The sequence below is a fragment of the Panthera leo genome, chromosome D4 (assembly GCF_018350215.1).
Source record: "Panthera leo isolate Ple1 chromosome D4, P.leo_Ple1_pat1.1, whole genome shotgun sequence".
NCBI lineage: Eukaryota > Metazoa > Chordata > Mammalia > Carnivora > Felidae > Panthera > Panthera leo.
In genome coordinates, this window is record NC_056691.1 from 55,058,343 (window position 1) to 55,078,937 (window position 20,595).

General features: G+C 39.2%; 1 pseudogene; it reads right to left on the reverse strand.

The window, feature by feature from the left end:
* The window catches only part of LOC122205612, an 88,431-nt pseudogene that overhangs the window by 58,413 nt on the left and 9,423 nt on the right, over positions 1-20,595 (reverse strand).

The window sequence follows — 20,595 nt, forward strand, 5'->3', positions numbered from 1 at the left end:
ATGTTCATCCTGGTCAGAGAAAACTTAGAGGAATCCTGATACCCATCCTTCACAGAAATCCAGCATGCTGCAGTGGCCAAAGTGGACCATCTGAGGTCTTTAGCACCACTAATTTGTCCAATTAGGTAACCCACATGAGTTCATTTACCTGTCTGCCACTGCTGTGGTATGCCTGCTACACCCAGATGTCAAACTAGTAGGCTAGGATCACTTAGCAATTGTAATTAAAGCTGAATGTAATTAACAACATAATAGTGAGATATTCTTGTTTAATTTCCTGAAGTTGGGAACTATGATTCCTGACAGAAGATAATAAATATAAATAAAGTTCCAAAATGCGGATGAGCATTTGAGTCACGTCCAAATAACTATTCACCAAGCCATTGCCTTAATTAACGATCTTGTGGCCCACTGTGAATAGACATGGATGCCCCTGCTGTCTTTAAATGCTTAAAAAATAGCTGATGATTACACAACAATTGAAATCTACTTAATACCACTGAGCTTTACACTTACAAATGGTTAAAATGGCACATTTTATGCCGTGTATATTTTACTACCATAAAGAAAAATGTTTTTAAAAAATAGCATGGAGCATGGTGTAGTGGTAAAAGTATAGGCTTTTGAGTTCGTTGGAAAGGAGCATAAATTCTGACTGAGCCACTTACTGGCTCTGTGATCTCAAGGAAGTTGATAAACCTCTCTGAATCCCAGTCCTCTGCAAACTTGAATAATAATGTCTATTCATCAAATGAGGTAAGTAGTTGGACATAAGGAGTAGAAATGACACATAGAGGAATGCATGGGTGGCTCCGTCAGTTAAGCATCCAACTTCAGCTCAGGTCATAATCTCACAGTTTGTGAGTTCAAGCCCCATGTCGGGCTCTGTACTGACCGCTCAGAGCCTAGAGTCTGCTTTGGATTCTGTGTCCCCTCTCTCTGCCTGCCCCTCCCCTGCTCATGTTCTGTCTCTGTCTCTGTCTCTGTCTCTGTCTCTCTCTCTCTCTCTCAAATAAACATTAAAATTTTAAAAAAAAAAAATGACACATAGAAAGCACCCACTGGGTGACATGGCAGCCGAAGATGGATTAGATTCAGCATAAGACCCAATGAGTAGAAGTTTCAGGAAGATCCACTGGCATTCAGGATAAGGAAGATTTGCCAACTTAAGAGTTTCTGACAATGGAAGAGGCACCTCCACGGAAAGACCATAGCTCTGCAAAACCATAGCCCTGAAAACCACAGCTATGGAGAAACGTTAACCCAAGAGCCAGAGGTTCAAAAACAGTGGTTCACTCCCCAAGGCTGAAGCTTCTAATCCATTCCATAGGATGAAAGGATGAAATCCATTCCATCTGTTAACAGCAGACAACGACTGTATAACATTCAATTATCAGTAAAGGAAGATGGAATTATTCAGTAAGTTGCACTGGAATAATAAACTAGTTGTATGAGAAAAATTAAATTATAGCCTCACCTCATTCTATTTACTAAATTAATTCTAGATACTTTAAATAATCCATCATAAAAACTCAAAGTGACATAAATTTTTAGAAAGGAGTTTATAAGCTTGGGATAAACTCACAAAATAATGGATAAACTCAAAAGGAAAATATTTATAGATTTGTCTGCATTAAAAGATGAAAATATCTAATGCATTTGATCCTCCTGGGAAGATCCAATTAGATTGACATGTATTAAAATATTCTACACACCATACAGTGGAATAATTTAAAAATATTTGGAGTCACTGATAGGGGGATATACTCTACTCATTTGGTGATCCCAATTCAAATTTTATCTTTATCCCAATTTTCACTGGAGCACACTAGGTTCATGTTTTAATTTCTTTGGCTTTTTTTTTTTAATTTTTAATGTTTATTTATTTTTGAGAGAGAGAGAGAGCATGAGCAGGGGAGGGTCAGACAGACAGGGAGACACAGAATCCGAAGCAGGCTCCAGGCTGCAGAGCTTGAACTCATGGACTGCAAGATCATGACTGAGCCAAAGTTGGACACCCAACCAACTGAGCCACCCAGGCGCCCAAGAGCAAAAATTGCTCCCCATTGCTACTATTTTTTTAATGTCCCTGGATATTCTTATCTGTTGATTTTTCCAAAGGTAACTGAAAATTGTTTTGTTAGCATGGCCCTGAGGCCTCTGAGACAGGGACCAGGCAATGGGAGAACAACGCACCTTCCACCTTTCTCTGAGGCAAGCAGCGCTGCCCTTTTATGTAAGGTGAAACAAAGGTAGTCCATGAATGGTTTTTCTCACTCCACCTTTACTATTCCTACAACTTTTGGAAATCTGTATTTTCAGAAGCTTTTTTCACATCAAGCAGAATCTAGCTAACCCCGTGCTAACTACACTTATCTGAGACCTGTTAAAATGGGTAGGATGGTTATGATAAGTGCTGGGCTTTCTGAGAAATGGTACTACTTAATCATAATGCCTGTGATGCTTGTAGCAGACAATCTCAAAATTACTTAGAAATCTTAAGGGAAAAATTTGTCAGAGAGGTACTTTTTAGGTGGTTTCACTATAAAAGCCTGACTGCCTTGTATGGGGGTAAGAGAATATTTTTAAATAGACTTCCTCCTGCAATAATTGGTAGAACAGTGACCAAATAAAATAGTCTCTATAGCAGATTTAAATCATACCAAAAACTGTGAATTTGCATTTTGAGTATTCATCCTTTTGTTTTTTAGGTATTTTCTTGAGAAGCTGGGTAAAGATGCATCAGGGGCTGTTAATCAAATGCCATTAAACCATTATAATTGTTACTACAATGGAAAGTTGGAAGGAAGTGTACTAGGGGCTCTACTGAGTAATCTACCACTATGTGGCCCAGAAATCCAGATATTTTCTAAGTTAAATTTGTGCTACTTTTAACCAGCACTAGGAAATGTCTGGCTTAATAGTAAAGGAATGTGCTTAGAATTCAACAAACTTCAGGGCGCTTTGGGTGGCTCAGTCAGTTAAGTGTCAGATTCTTGATTTCAGCTCAGGTCATGATATCATGGTTCGTTGAGATGGAGCCCTGCATTGGGCTCAGCATGGAGCCTGCTTGGGACTCTCTCCCTCTCTGTTCCTCCCCCTGAACATACTCTCTCTCTCTCTCTTTCTCAAAATAAAGAAATAAACATTAAAAAAAATAAAAATAAATAAAAACTTAAAAAAAGAATCCAAGAAACTTAGGTTTTAATTTTGGCTCCACTTTATACTTTTTGAAAGCCCTGGGCAAGTTTATTTACCAGTCTGTGCCTCAGTTTCCTTGTAGATAACATTGGGGAAATAAAAATGACCTTGTAGGATTCAAGATTAGGGGTAATGCACATAAAGGGACTTGCACAATAGTTGGCACAAAGTGGGTCCTTAATAAATATTAGTTATTAATGCATCAATAATATGAATATTCTACATTTATTATTTCTAGTCTAAGAGCTCACCTAGAAAAAATAAGAGGACATCAACTATGATGACGGAAAGAAAAGATTATAAATGATTCTCCTAGTCTGCAGTTATTGCCTAGGAAACCAAGTTGTTGCCGCTGACTTGAATAGCATCCAAGGAGCCTACCGGCTGTAGCTCAAGCTTAGCACAATAATGGGTACATGTCCCTGCCTGGCACTGAACACACCCTCAGGAACCAGCTTACTAAATCCCAGTCTGGGTGAAGTACTGCTTCCTACAAGTACACAAATGTTGTCCCTGGGGTCCCAGGTACCATAGGATTCCTTGGCCCCACTGACCCACTGCCCAGGCTCCCCATCATGGCCCAGCAAGCCACATCTGAGTGGAAGAAACGAAACAGTGACATCAGTTTGTGCAACCAACAAAGGGAACAAACCAATCAGCCAACACTCATTAAACAAGTATCCTTAGTAATAATAATAGCTACCCCCACCTGGCACTTTACAGGCTTATTCTTATTAGTTATCACAATAACCCTGTGAGATAGGTTTTGATATCATCATTTTACAGAGGAGGAAACAAGGCTCAGAGAAATTCCAAGTAACTTGCCCAACATCCCATAGCTGGTAAGAGAGATAGGTTTCCAATCCAAATCTGTACAACTACAAAACTCATTGTCATTCTACCACACCATGTTGACTCTCCAAGAACCCACAGAGTTCTTCATGGGCTTCAGACTGACCCACAGACTCTAGCCTGGAAGGAACCTTAAAGATTATACCAGTGGGATGCCTGGGTAGCTTCAGTCGGTTGAGCATCCAACTTTGGCTCAGGTCATGATCTCACAGCTCGTGAGTTCGAGCCCTATGTCAGGCTCTGTGCTGACGGCTCAGTGCCTGGAGCCTGCTTCAGATTCTGTGTCTCCCTCTCTCTCTCTGCCCCTCTCCCACTCACTCTGTCTCTCTCTCTCAAAAATAAATAAAAACATTTTAAAAATTAAAAAAAAAAGATTATACCAGTTATTAAGCTGATGCCTCTCAGCTCTAAGCCCACCCTTTCACATTCAGCTTTGTGATGCTAGGGATGAGACCTGCACACACCCACTTCTTTATTGCCAGTTGCTTCTGGTGAGGCTTTTCCAACGGAGGTTGTGGGGGACAGTGTGCTAGAGGAAGACCTAAAAAAGGGAGGGTTAGCCTACGACTTCCTGCCTGCTTCCCATTAGATCAGCAGGTCCTCAGCAGCTTATTCCTATAGCACAGAGATTCTGTTTGCAATTTTCTCAGCACCAGCCACATTGTACCACCCTCCCCTCCCCAGAAATACCAGGACCTACTGGAACTGAGAAGCATGGTCTCTATCTCTAACCTTCTAAGTTTTAACAGTCTCAACTTCTTCCCTCTCTTCCCCCAGCCTTAAGGGTGATAGCTGCTTTCTGCAGTTGCTACCGCTGTGTTCACTGTTTTTCCAGTTCTCTACTACCTGGTTAAAAATTACTTATAGTAATTTCTCTGTTAAAATAACTGACATGGTTTCTATCTCCTGACTGGACACTGACTGACATAAAGAATCATCTACTCTAATGCCTTTTGAATATAGAAACTGAGACCCAAACAAGTTAAGACTTGCTTAAGTTTGCACAGCTAGTTAGTACTAGAATTCATAATAATGTTGCCACCATCTATACACTTAGAATGTACTACAATCCAGTGAAGTACTTAGACCATCAGCCCTATAAAACAAATGTGAAAACTAAAGCTCAAAAGTTACGGGATTTCGATGTCATCCACCTAATGAGCAACAGAGGCATAATTTGAACTGAATTAGCCTAACTGCAAAATCAGGGCTCCTTAAAACTATTCTGTGCCTGGCATCTTGTCTCCCTCACTGAGAGATACAGGGATGTAAATGTCTCTACATCTTCAAAGGCTGGTAGAGCTTCTAGCTGTGACCACTCACTCTACTCCTAGAACTGTTCACTTGACGTCAGTAATCTTTTCTTAGCACTCCTGGCACAAAATAAAAATCTAAATATCATTCCATCTACTAACACTTCTTTCACCAAGTCCCCAAACCAAGAAGTGTGTGTGTGTGTGTGTGTGTGTGTGTGTGTGTGTGTGTGTGTAGAAGAAAACAGCTCTTTTACATCCTATCATTTTCTCCCAAGCTATCTAGGAATCTTTAGGATGACTGAAGCCCCTCTCATAGCCAATCACAATGACTCCAAGTCCTGGGTGATTCACAGACAAAATCAGAGGAGGATTATTTGGCAATAAGGAAGGAGTAAGAGCATAGTTATGAAAGCTATAAATACCTTTCATAACCCTGCTGTAGACTGGGCTGCAAAATGAGAGGGCTCTGACATGCTATTTACCTTATCAAAAAGTTGCACTTCAAAAATATCAGTAAGTCTCTATTACCTCCTGACAGGTGGAGCCCAATTAGAAGCTTCCAAGGATCTGGGTTTGGAGTCTAGCCACTCCCTGGACTGGAAGTTCTGCTGATCATCCCTAAGCTACAGTAGGTTAATCACAAAAGGAGACTGCATGGCTCCCATGCCAGGGATAGTGCCAGCTTGTTGTCTACTAATGACTCAACCTGGATGACCAGAGCTCTTATTGGGCTTAATACCCTTGTTTGTAGGAAGCATCCTCAGAAAAATTCATCTTCAGGGTGCCTGGGTGCCTCCGTCAGTTGAGCATCTCACTCTTGATTTTGGCTCAGGTCATGATCTCACAGTTCATTAGATCAAGCCCTGCATCAGGCTCTGTGAGGACAGCATGGAGCCTGCTTGAGATTGTCTCTCTCCTTCTCTCTCTGCCCCTACCCACTCACACTCTCTCTCCCTTTCTCTCTTTCTCTCTCAAAATAAACATTTAAAAAAAAAAAAAAAGAAAAGAAAAATTCATCTTCATTCAAGCCCAGAATGGAGGTTAAGACCAGAGTCCTCAGAGCATGCAGGAAGCCTTGCTACCATCCCAGGGTTGAAACTACCCACAATTATAGGAGTAGAAAATATGAAAATAAGCCATGGGCATTTTCATGTGTCCTGAACTTTGATGGTCAATTCCATTAAGCCGTTAAAGGTTGTGTTGCTTTCATTCAATAACCATTTATGGAGTACTAACTTGGTGCCAGGCACTGACAGGATTACTTTGTTTAATTCAAGAAAAATCTGTAGAGCATCTACAACATACAAGCGCCTTACCAGAGAGGAAAGGCTGCCTTCTTGGCTGTATGTTACTTCTGCTCAGCTCCGTACCCTGGTTTTCATAGCTTTCTTAATGCCCACAGCAGGAGCAATCTGGTTTACCAGAAAGAGCAATATATCAGGAGCCAGAAGGTTTAGGTCTGGGCCCTGCTGCTCATCCCCTATAAAATGTAGGCAAGTCACTTAATTACCCCTCAGTTTTCTAATATGCCAAAAGGAATCTGACAGGTTAAGATCCAGTGAAATGAATCTATTATTGAAATTGGGGGGGAGGATGAAAATAATTTTATTTTAGTCCTATTTTGCTTTTTTTAAAAAATTCTTTTTATCTTTATTTATTTTTGAGAGAGAGAGACAGAGTGTGAGCAGGAGAGGGGCAGAGAGAGAGGGAGACACAGAATCTGAAGCAGGCTCAGGGCTCTGAGCTGTCAGCACGGAGCCAGACGTGGGGCTCAATCTCACAAACTGTGAGATCATGACCTGAGCTGAAGTCGAATACTTAACCAACTGAGCCAGCCAGGCACCCCTAGTCCTATTTTGCGTAACCATTATAGCAGACAAATGAAATTCCTGATTAAAAAAAGACATGGGTCTACACAGCAAAGGAAACCATCAACAATATGAAGAGGAATCTACTAATGAGAAAAAATATTTGCAAATCATGTATCTGATAAGACATACATATCCAAAATATAAATAGAACTCATACAACTCAATAGCAAAAACACACAAACAATCCAACTAAAAAAATGGGCAGAAGATATGAACAGATAGTTTTCCAAAGGCATACATATGGTCCAAAAGGTACATGAAAAGATGTTCAACATCACTAATCATCAGGAAAATACAAATCAAAACCACAGTGAGATACCACCTCATACCAGTCAGAACAGCTCATATCAAAAAGCCAAGAAATAAGTGTTGGCAAGGATGTGGAGAAAAGAAAACACTTGAGCACTGTTGGTGGGAACATAAATTGGTGCAAATGTAAATTGATATGGCCACTATGGAAAACAGTTGGATGTTCCTCAAAAATTTAAAAATAGAACTACTCTATAATCCAGGAATTCCGCTTCTCAGTATTTATCCAAAGAAAATGAAAAACACTAACTCAAAAAGATATTGGCACCTCCATGTTCATTGTAACATTATTTATAATATCTAAGATATGGAAACAACCTAAGTGTCCATTGATGGATGAACGGATAAAGAAAATTTGGTACACACACACACACCACACACACACTGGATTATTATTTCGCCATAAAAAAGAAGGAAATCTTGCCATTGCCCAAAACCTCTCCCTATATTTATCTCTCAATGGTCCTAGTTCAGCCCCTCTGTAGCTACCTCAGTTTACCTAACCCCTCCTCTCCAGGGCACTCTTTGACACCCTCACTCTCCTCCTTCACAAGAACTTCTATAAACTGCTTTGGGGTTTACAAAGCACTTTCCTTACATGTCAATAGCAAAATCACATTCCAAATGGGTTGGGGGGAACCAACAACCTGACATTGCTTGGGCCCTTTTAACAGAAATGAGTTCACCCTGTTTATTCAGAAGCTGACATTAGGCATAAAAAGATAGGCATGACCTTTTCAGCCAGACTCTAGGGAGAAGACACTAAAAATATATCTATGTCCTCAGGCACATGGTCAGAGCCACTATGAATAACCCTCCATGCTCCCTGGAAATTCAGGCAGGCAACAAGAAGGGGCCTGCAGGGCAATTTGTATGTGGAGACACAAGGGGAGGCCTTTGTCCTCTAAGAGATGAGACATAGCCCAGAGCAATGGAGGCCTTGTCCATTTCTGAACTGTGAGATGGTCCAGAGGAGGAGAACAAGTGGATTAGGAGAATGGGGGGATTTGGCTATTTTATAATCATAATAATTTCCTCAAATCTTTAAGAATTCTGAACAAGAACTTAGACTCAAACTGACATATGATTAAACTCAAATAATGGTATGGTACTGTTGATTAAAATGAAATATCTGGCTATACATAGTCCAAGTCACTGGGTAGTGGAAAGACTGAATCCCACATAAGTATTATCATGTAATAAGAACAATAATTACATTTATTGAGCCAGTCACTGTGCTTTACCTATATTATCTCATTTAATCTGCATAACAACCCTATAAAGAGACACCATTATTATCCTCATTTTACTGTTGAATAGACTAAAACTGATAGCAAGTAAGTAACTTGCCTAAGATCACACAACTAGTGAAAAATTTACTCTGGGTCCATGTGACTTGGATTCTGAGCTCTTAACCAAGAGACAGAAATAGAGAAAGAATGAAGCCACCTTCCATAGCCAATCAGTTAGAAAGCCATTCAGACCAAACCAGGGTCTCTAGATCCCAATCACTCCCACATGCAGAATTCTCCTAAGAATTGCTAAGAAGCAAGCAGGGCAGGCCTTCGACTGATGTGGACTCCCTGGGGCCTCTGGGCCCAAGACTCTGCCATCTGCAATCTAGGCTTTACCTCAGATGTCTGGTCACATCATACCTGGATCCCCAGGCTCTCCTGCTGCCACCTGTGCCAGTTTGACTGAGCACAGGCACTTGTTCCCCAAGCCTGTGCTGAGCCCATGGACCCTTAAATCCAGCAAGTCTACCAGGAAAAACATGACCCATCTATTCTTCCTCATCAGTCACCCCTTTCTGCCAATGTTGAGTTCAGCCTGCTTAAAAGGTCTTCCACAGCTGACTGCTTTTCGTCCCCTGCACTAAACTTACAGGATTCTGAACCCAGATCTGCAGGTTGCACTCCCATGCCTATTTAAAACCTTAAGAGGAAATAAAGCATAGTGATTACCACCCATCAGACTTGAATTCAGTCTCAAGTCTGCCATTTAGGAGATGGGTGACCTTATGCAAGTTTCTTAAACTGAGTCTCAATTTTCTTTCTCTCTTTCTTTTTTTTTTATTTTAAAATTTTTTAATGTTTTTTTTCCCAACAGGTCCACTCCTCAATACCCATCACCCACTCTCCCCTCCCTCCCACCCCCCATTCTTTCTTCTTTTTTTTAATTGAGATATAACTGACATGACATTATATTAGTTTCAGGTATACAATGTAATCGTTCAATATTTGTATTAGTCTCAATCTCCTTATCCATAAAAATGATTTTGAGGATTCAGTGAGGTAGGATACAAAGTGCCTTGAATAGACTTAGTGTTCAGTAAACGTATATTCCTGTCTCCTAAATCATTTAAACATTACTGCCTAACCCAATCCTAACTTGAGTATTTCTTAGCTGCCTCCTACCCAGATGCTACCCAAAATGTAGCTCTGAGTTCCAGATTTGTTTTCAAATCAGAGGGCTTCTCTGAAAACCAGTAAGTCATCAAAACACATTGAAGCATAGGTATGACCTGTTGTTCACAAAGCTCTGGAGAGGGAAAGTATCTTTAAAAACAAGCCTCCCACCCCCACCCTAAGATCACACACCTGGTTGATGATGGAACTGGGACTGGACTGGAACCTGAGTTCAAATAATTTTCTGTCACTGCCTAAAATGAATTAAAAAGAGGTACAGTTTCTTGGCAAACAGATGCCATTTATACAGTTATTTATAATAACCATCATCCTCAGAATCCCAAATGTTGGGCCATCTAAAAATCCTTTTCTTTCATTTTTGTTGTATTACATTTTTCTACATAATTAGATTTTGGATAGGCTAAGGCTCAAATTAATTTGAATTCCCTGCTTTCATATGAGCTGGCAGTGGAATGTGGTGCCCCAAGAATGGGCTGGGCAGCAGACAAAGCTAGTTAGGGATTCTATTTTGTAGAACATAATCTCTGGGTAATTACACAGTGACCACAGGCTACTTAGGCTCACTGTCCCTCAGTGTTGGGAGAAACATTAACATTATTTGGTCATTCCTAATTGTGATGATTCCCAAACATCATCAGACACATGCTACCATCACAATTTTTTATCTGGGGCCACTATTACCTACTTCATGTATTTCTGTAAAATAGCTTATTTATTTTCTTTAACCATGTCTAAACAATATCTATGAAATCACAAGCTGCCTTCTGGCTATTGTTTTTCTAATATGCATTAAAATAAATACACAACTGTTAAAGTTTGTGTTTTTTTTTGTTTTTTTGTTTTTAATTTCTCATCGGCAATACACAAACCACTACTGGCACATACTGCCTTATCAGATGCACAAATACCTTCTACAACAGAGTAAACATTTGATTAACCAACATCCCTTTCAATAACTCCAGTGAGGTTTCCAACTGTTACCTAAAGAGTTAGTTCCTAGCTAAACAGACAGCTCTGGAAGGACACCAGGCAGCACCAAAGTGACCAATGGTATATTTTACAATTTTTACTTTTTAAAATTTATTTATTTATTTATTTATTTATTTATTTATTTATTTATTTATATTTTTTTTCCAGAAAGAACCTCTTAAGAGAGAATAAGGCTTTAAGGTCAGAGGTGGTTAGAATTTCAACTCCACAACTCCAACTGTAAGTTCCTGAGCAAGTGACAACTTCTGAGCCTCAGTTTCTTCTTTCTAAAAGGGGACAATGATACCCCATGACACCCTCTGATAGGGTTGTGCTATGGGTTAAAATGCATACATGAAGCATCTAGCACAGCACCTGGTACAAAGTAGTCACCTACTGAATATGAGTTCCCTTTCTTGTCCATAAGAATATAGGGTAAAATAACCTGGAAATACTGACTAATGACTTTCCTTGGTAAAAACTCAACTAGTTTATCTTTTAGAGGCACTCCAATCACTCTGTTTTGCATATGAATCTGGGATAGTATTTTTCTTCCATCTTAGCTAGGAGCCTGATTATCTTTCCAAAGATAACTGGGGACATGATCATTCTGAATATCAAGACAGAATTTGTGCCTGAAATGTCAGAGCCCTCACTGTTTTGGTTTTCTAGGTACAACAGGTTTCCATGATCCCAAGGGGAAATCTGATCTGCCTTTGGGGAAGGGCGGGGGGAGGAGACCCACTGGGGTGGGGGTGTGGATCGAGGGACAGAGGGGAAGCTCTAACCTGGAGGCACCAATCCTGAATCTGGTTGCTTAAGCCAACAGAATTTCAGCAGAAAAGCACCAACCATCATTGTCAAAAGTGCTGGGCCCTTTGAACTAAGGCTACACACCTCCCAGAAAAAGTAGGAAAAGTAGAGCTGGAGCACAGATAGTCCTAATGAGGTGGGCTGGTGGTCAAAACCTCATTTGCATTCGTTTTGCTCATTATTATGTGGTATTAGGGAAATTTTCTGCTGAGCAGAGTGACCTTGACATGTGATTTCCTGTGCTCTCTGGGTATTTGCAGAGCATTATAAGAAGTAATGATTCCCAAAGAGCCCATCTAATCTGACAATTTTCATCAGCCTCCAAAGGGAGATTTTATCTTTTGTCCATTTCTCCTGGGTTTTTTTTTCTATTTTTTATTTTTTGTGTGTGTTACTATAAAAAAAGAGAGAGAGAGAACAAGATCTATAACCTTCAACAGTGTCCTTGCAAAAGTTAGAAGTGTGACATAAATGTGATCTTTCGCTCATCTTAACCACCAGTCAGCATTTCTCAGAAGGTGAATTAAATACTCACTGGCCCAACTCTCCTCTTTGTCTAAATCATGGTAATCTCCAGGTACCCCCTGTGAGTTTGGCCTAAGAACCAGAGGCACCAGACTATCAGAACCAAATGGCATGAACCTAGGCAGTAAGATCCTAACTACTCTAATGTCAGCCAATTTTGATCCACATTTGTGAACATGAGTTATGAGAGACATGGGGGGAAAACCCTGATTCTGGCTGTTTACAAACTTTGTGTGATGTGAGTGAAATCTACTCTCCAACTTTTATCCAAAAACATCTTTTGAAACCACTTTTCAAAAGAAAAGATACCTAAACAACTAAAAAAAAATTGAAATATGATTGAAATGTTTTACAGTAAAAATTAATCAAAACTGTAAAATTCAGCACAAAATCAATACTTAATTATTCATCATTTGCAATAGTAAGACTACCAATAAGATGATGGTACGAGGGCAAAATACAAACTAGCACCCACCCACCCCCTCCCAGGTGAGACATGTATGGTATTCCTTGGACACTCCTGGCTACCCAAAAACAAGAAAGGACAAAAAACAAATGGTTAAACTGATAAGAGTCTCCACCAGTTGACCAGAAAAAGGCAACCCCATCAATAGCCTCAAGTCCAAGAACTCCCTAGCTGTCTCAATGTTAATGCCTTGCTAGAGGGAAAAACAACCTTAGCTTGACAACAGCTAGGCCTCCAGTAAGTCTTTAGCATGTGAAAGTCTCTTTGCAAATTCCCTCTTGACTTTATCTCCCCGGACATAAAACGGTCACCCCCCACACTTACAGTGCAGCTCTTCCTGCCATTGGGTCCTGTCCCCATGCTTTAATAAAATCACCTTTTTGCACCAAAGACGTCTTTAAGAATTCTTTCTTGGTCGTCAGCTCCAGACCCCACAAATCCCCCATCACCCCAAAACTTCATCAGTATCCATTAGCATAGTCAATCACAATGGATTTAAGAAGGATTTAAATTAAAAAGCCATATAAATGAGAACACAAATATTGAGAATTCAATATAATTTTTAAATATCACATGACTTTATTTCAGATTTATCACAATCTTTCATTTTGACAGATTGTATTTTCTGGCTTCAAAATAAACTATTCTGTTTTCTAGCCCTTCAAAAGCTATTGCTATTCTTCCTCCTATTTGTCCCTACTTCTCTATAATCATTCTTTAGCAATCTTGTGAATTCCTTTCCATTCTCTTATTAAAGCTCCAAGGAACTATTCCTGTCACACACACCCCCATACACACTTTGCCTCCATGTCAACAAGCTCTGTTATCTATCCCAGGGAGGAAAACATCAGCATCCACAATCCAAAACAATAGTAAATGCCAAACCATTGACTTTTAGAATATACTATATAGGTTTTGGGGGTAACTGAGACTTCCTAATAATAGTTTTGTTGTCAGTTTTATAGATAACACACCAAGTGACAGGAGGAGCCCACACATTTCACCATGAGCTGGTAAAAATTTGAGATGTTAAATTTGCTACAGTGGATGCATGTGAAGTTGATTTGGCAGGGGACAAATAAAATGCAGAAGTAGCCCCAGTGTCTTCCCCAAACCACTCCCCCACTCCCATGTAAGGAGGAAAGTTACCTTAATTTCCTGATCCATTCCTAGACCTTTATTGCACAGAACCAAGATAATGGGGGAGAAGGAAAATTAAAGTTTCCAAAAAGCTACACTGACCTATATAATGAAGAGCTGAACAAAGAAGGGAGAATGAAGAGATAAGCAACTTTATGCAGGTTCAGCTGGGTAAAGACCTGGGCAGTAGCTTATACTGGGAGAAAAGAAACTTTGGAGCAGCTACAGTGTTGGGGAGATACTTTGAAATGGAAAAAATAGGATTTTTAAGAAGCCCTGCATTTTCAGGAAAAACAAGAATGCTTCGATTTGTTTGTAATTATTATTTGCTGGTCTGTTATGCATTGAATTGGATTCCATGTTGGACTGAACCATGAGGCGATTATCCCCTTATCTGCATAATATCAAGTGTCAACAAAGATTCAAGTAACCAATTAACTGACAATCATTGATATAGATGTGTGTATGTGTTGTCCTTTTAACATCACTTGCTCTGCTCTCTCCCATTAAACATATTCTGCCTTTTGTAAAATAAGAATAGGAAAGTACAGTGCTCTACACAATGTGGAAAGATATACTCATTAAAGTTCACTGCTTGAGGCAGATATAGTATTGGGACCATTTAGCTATAATGCCCTCAATACAGAATGTACTGCATGCCCTGGTCCCTTCACAGAGACTCTGAGAGAGGCAAAGAAGCCCCAGCTGCCAACTCTGCAATCCTTAGGTGCACCAGTCTCAGATTAGTTTAACTATTATTAATTACTGGCACCTCACGACTCATTATCCCATACCAGTGCATCTTAATAGCATGGCTGAGAACCATACATATAAATCATTTGCTTTAGGCCACCAAAGACTCCATTTGAAAAACAGAAATTTCTGTAAAGACTGATTCCATTGGCCAAAGAAACAATCCCCAAAAAACAGGGCCAGACAGTGATAATCAAGCTCAGTGATATTCAAGTTCAGTGCAGACCTTTCCAAATTCCAAGACTAGTCTTGCACACCTCTTCAGCCTAAGGGGAATTTAAGGTCCAATACTGTCTTCTCTAAAATGTGACAGAAAGAGCATGAGACTCACAGAGAACTGGATTCAATGCAAGCTCTGTCATCATCTTAAGAGGCAACCCTGGGTGGGAGGTTGTACAAAGAAATAAACTTGGAAACTAGACAGACTGGGTTCAAATCCTAGCTCCCTTGATTACTCTTGTGACCTTGGGCAAAGCACTTCACCTTTTGTGCTTCATTTTCTTCATTCGTAAAAAAGGATCATAGTTACTTATCAGGGTTTGCTGTGAGAAATAAGACATATGTAGACAGTCAGTAAAGGTTAGTTGCTGCTACATGGCCTTGGGCAAGACACTTAACATACCTGGATCTCAGTTTCCTCATTTTTAGGTAATGGGGATGGATTATATAACTTCAAAGACTCTTGACAATAGGGAACTCTGAGAAGATAGATATCAAATCCTGACAGAGAATAATAGACATAAAGAGCAAATAACCAAGGAAAACTTGTCATGAGATGTTGGTTGATTCTTACCAGAATGGTCAAGGCAGAGGCAGTAGAGACCAAGCAGATTAGAAGGGTAATCATCATCCAGGCATCTACAGGAAGTAGACATTTCCTATAGTCAGCTAGACACATGGAGCAGATCTCACTCTCCTCACAAAGGCCATCCCCACAGACTGAACCAATGGAGAGAAGAAAGAGAATGCCAAACAAAAAATATTTTAAAACCTAAAGAAATAAATTCAATAATTTTTAAATGGAACAAAAAACAAACCGGTCTAAGGTGGCATTCTGATGCTGGTTCCATCACTGGCTTGATTTCCAGTTTTGCTTTGGCTAACGAGCAAACTCAGCCAAACTTATTGTTAATTTTTAATAACTCTATGAAAGTTATATATTACCACCATAAGTCCATTTTCCCTTTCCTTTGGTCATCATACTTCATCTTATTTTCCATGGTCACGGCATTGGTTGTACTTTAGATTTTCCTATTTCATTGTACCTATTCTTATAATCCACTTGAAATTCTTTATGAAACCAGGCAGGGTATTAAATAAGTTGAAAGCATTTTGCAAGTCACTCAATTACTTTATACATCATCTTTCTATGCATAAAATAAGAGTTTGGGACTCAATGTCCAGTATCTTTTAGCTCTAATCCTGTTAATTCTAATCTTTTCATTTCTAAAACTCAAAGTGCATATTAGGTTACCTTTATAGAGCTTTGACTTACTGTATATAAGTAGGACTGGGTTCTCCAACGTGTTTTAAGTTTTGTTTTGTTTTTTGATGTCTGATCTTATTTGTTACTCTTAGAAAAATCTCATTTTTTCACTAGATGCAGACTTGCAGGTACAAATTCTCAGAGAAGACAGCCTCCTTCTCTTGGCAATCTGTTCCTGGCATTTTTCTTTAGCATTTTCATTACTTGAGCAGAAATCAAGAGTAGTCAGATGTTTAACCAACTGAGCCACCCATGAACCCCTTCTTCTACTTTTATGCTAAGATTATTGTCAGTAGCAATAACAAATTTTAAATGACTCATTTTGAAGATTCCTTCCCATCCTACTAGGTGTTCCATTTGTATCCTAGAATTGGATTTATAATTCTAACTAACATTTGAATGAAGCTTAACATTTGTATAGAATTTATAACCTTGTCTAAAAGTTTGAAATTATCTCATTTTGATCTTCAGCAAACCTTTGTGATAAATGAAGCAGGAATACATCTCCACTTAATAGGTGAGGGACAATAACAGATGAAATAAATATTATTCCTTTTTACAGATGAAGAAACAAAAATACAAAGAGATTAAGTGACTTGCTCAAAGTCACACAGGTAATGACTGGCACAGGGACTTAAAGTCAAATCCTCTGACCCTAACCCCTTGACCCTCTCCATCCTCGCAGCCTCTACGAAAAGATCTTCCAGCTCATGCTGAACACTTCCAGGTCCCATATCTCCTAGGACAGCCTCTTTGATGTGCTGTTGTGAAGATTTATTCACGCCCATCCTATGGAGTACCACAGAATTTGTCTTATTCCTCTTTGACATGACAGAGCTAACCTTTGAAACAACAATCCTGTACCCTTAAAACTTTATTTCTGAGCCAAACGTTAGAATCATTCCCTCAGGGCTACTTTATCCGTTGAACCAAAAGGTCCTGTGCCTGAGGCCCACAGCTTTCCAGGGGCCTGTAAAAAATAAAAACAAAATAACAAAAAAAATAAAAAATGAATTGGCTCCAAGCTACAGAAAAGCAAACTGAAATTAATAAGCATTTAATTAACTGCCTACAAAATGTAACATTATGTCAACTTTGTTGTTAAATTTATAATTCATAAAAAATTTCATTACATATGCAAATAAATTGTGGATTAGATTCTCTTGTTTTACAAGAATTTCTGAGTAGGCACAATGAGTGATAAGACATAGTCAATTGTAAATTTAATAAGTCATTCATAAGCAAATAATTTCAAAAGCAAAATTATAAAAATCCTTTCAATACTTTATGGAAATTTTTACATTTAATTGAGATGTGGGTACATTTTAATATGTTTGGCATAAGTGATGAAGTCTCTAGGAGGTTCTACGAAAAGCTTAAAAAGGTCCTGAGTCTTCCATTGCCAAAATTTCTCCATGTGGGTCAACAAGATACCTTTTAGTAAGGTTGCTCCCTGTGGCTTAACAGTTTATGTAGTTTCTTCTAGTTACTGGATTTGCCCACTGAGTTGAACCTTGCTGGTTTGGATGAAAATAAAGTTGCTGGGGAGTACTTGGGCTCTGTCACAACATTGCCAACGTGGCCTATAGCCAAAGATAGTATGTAACTAAAAATTCAAAAGGACCCCCACTGAAAGCTTTCTCTCTCTGCACCCCATCTCTTCCAGACAGGATGAGAAAGTGCTCTTAAAAAACTCAAACTCTGGCGAAGTAGGCAAGGCAGTCTGCATATTGCCATGGGCCTGGTTTAATTGCCTCAAGGAGCCTGAGGATACACTGGCAGGATCCTAAAAATATTGTAGGTTAAAAACCATCTTGCATCAGACAAAGAAGACTGCTGCTAATTCTGTTAAACTCCTTGTATTCAAGCGATACACTTGGCATCAAAAATGGCAATTCTTTAAAAGCTCAAAGGCTCTGTGAGTGCTGCCTTCACGGAGCCTAAGGTAAGACTATCTAGCATGAAGTCTTTACCCCCATGCCCTCAGAAGCCATCAAGGGGAAAAGCTGTGGGGATCAGCTTATGAATCCCAAGAGTTAGTAATAACAACAAACCTGCTTCCTGGAGGGCTCAGCCTGTGACTGTTGGCTTCAATCCCAAGCCTTCTGGGAGTCCTGGGGAGCTAGAATTACTGAAGCAACATTTTGATGGTAACTGCTGAAACCATAGTCAATTCTAGAATTTGCTGCTCTGCTTGGGAAAGGAAAGTCTGAACCTTATTTGGATTCCTGGGGGACTCCCTGGGTCTTGTTGCCTGAGGCAGGAAATAAAGCAAATTCCTGAGAGGATTGGGGCAGGGATGAGCACATCAAGAAGTCATGAGTAAAAAGCTTCAACCCAAACATACTCTATGTCCTCAGAATCTGGGTATCCTGGATGAGGATGAATTTGCCTCATGAAAGCCCCCTGTCCATCTACCACTTCAAGAGTCTGTCCAGGGTTGTCTCCTAGTCAATCGTAGTCCACTGCTCCATCTCTGTGCCTCCAACCTGAGTTTCCTCTCACCCAGGCCCTTCAGATTGGTAGTGAAATCAGATTGGTTCTTGACCCTGGCTTCCTCTAAAACCATCTGCAGATGTCCCCTGTCTGTATTCCCAAAGCCAGTCCGTAGAGCCACACCTCTGGTCGGCCAGGCAAAGACTGAATGCTCTAATATAGAGATCTCTAAAGGTTCTACATAGAGATTCAGCAAGGACACTCAAGGAAGGGGATAAGTTTGGTCATGGAGTGATCAACACTTTTAGTCATTCAATAGTAAACTTGACCCTTGAAACAACACAGGTTTGAACAGGTCCACTTACATGCAGATTTTTTTTTATACATACAGTACAGTATTGTAAGTGTATATTCTCCTTACAATTTTCTTTAAAAAAAAATTTTTTTTAACGTTTATTTATTTTTCAGACAGAGAGAGACACAGCATGAACAGGGGAGGGGCAGAGAGAGAGGGAAACACAGAATCGGAAGCAGGCTCCAGGCTCTGAGCCATCAGCCCAGAGCCCGACGCGGGGCTCGAACCCGCGGACTGCGAGATCGTGACCTGAGCCGAAGTTGGACGCTTAACCGACTGAGCCACTCAGGCGCCCCACCTTACAATTTTCTTAATAACTTTTTCTTCTCTAGCTTTCTTTACTATAAGCATATATATATAATGTGTATATATATATAAAACACATAATATATATAAAACACATTATATATAATTATATTATATATTATTTTTATATATAATTTATATATATAAATATATATCTAATTCTATATTTATATATATTTATATATTATTAAATATAATTTATTTCTATAAATTTATTATATTAAATATAATATATTTATAATTAAATATATATTTATATTTATATATTTATATATAATTATATATAATTTTTTATAATTATATATAATGTGTTTTATATATATACTATATATATATAATATGTGTTAAAATATGTGTTGATCAACTCTTCATGTTATGGGTAAGGCTTTCAGTCAATAGTAGGCTATTAGTAGTTAAGTTTTGGGCAAGTCAAAAGTTATACACAGGTTTTCAGCTGGGGGGAGGGTTGGCGCCCCTAACCCTCACATTGTTCAAGGGATCAACTGTACTTACTGAGTGCCGGTGCTGTGACAGAACTAGGCTAGGTACTTGGGGTACAGCAAAGAACAAGGCCTACCTGGGCCCTATCCTAACAGAACTCAGTCACCTTCTGACCTGCTGATATTCTGCTTCCTTACCCACTTTCGGCAGCACACTTTTAGGCTTGAGAGCAGCTTACATCTTTCCAATTCTGACATGGGCAAAAAAGAGAGCTATACCCTCACGGACCAACACCACTGAATACCAATAAAACAAGGAATGAATAGAAGCAAGTTTCATTCCAACCCTTCTACCTGATTCTCATTCCAGTTCATGCATTGTTGCCCTGGGATATCCATGATCTATGGGGACCTCTAGCATATATCCATCAGTAACTTCAAGTTGCTTCTCTTGTGCAAAGGAAGAAAATATGATAGACGATAAATACCCTATGGCTATTCGGTGTAGTACATGTTGAACCTGATTTTTCCACTTGAATACGTGGAGGTAATTTAGCTCATTGGAGTATATATGACAGCAGGAAAAATGTAACTCATGAAACCATATTTATTTTCCATTCATCTTATAACATCTCTCACCAGATTAAAGTACTCAAAACCAAGAATCATAGTCCCCTGCAGGGCACATAATTGATTAGAAAGATACGTCCCTGAATTATAATGTTGATTCCTTAAAGGGTAAAACAAGGAGACAGACTACTCACTTATTAACAGATCCCAAGATAAGGCTCCTCTCATCTGTGACCATGGATACTGGTTTCTCTGAATTCTGCAAAGCTTCTAATGTCTAACTTAAATCCCTCCAAATACCATTTAATCCTTACTCTCTTATGCTAACCTCAGTGATTTTAAATTTTGAAGATCAAATGGACATCATTTAGGTAATAAACCTTAATAACCAAGAGTTTGATTCAGCATTCTTAAATTC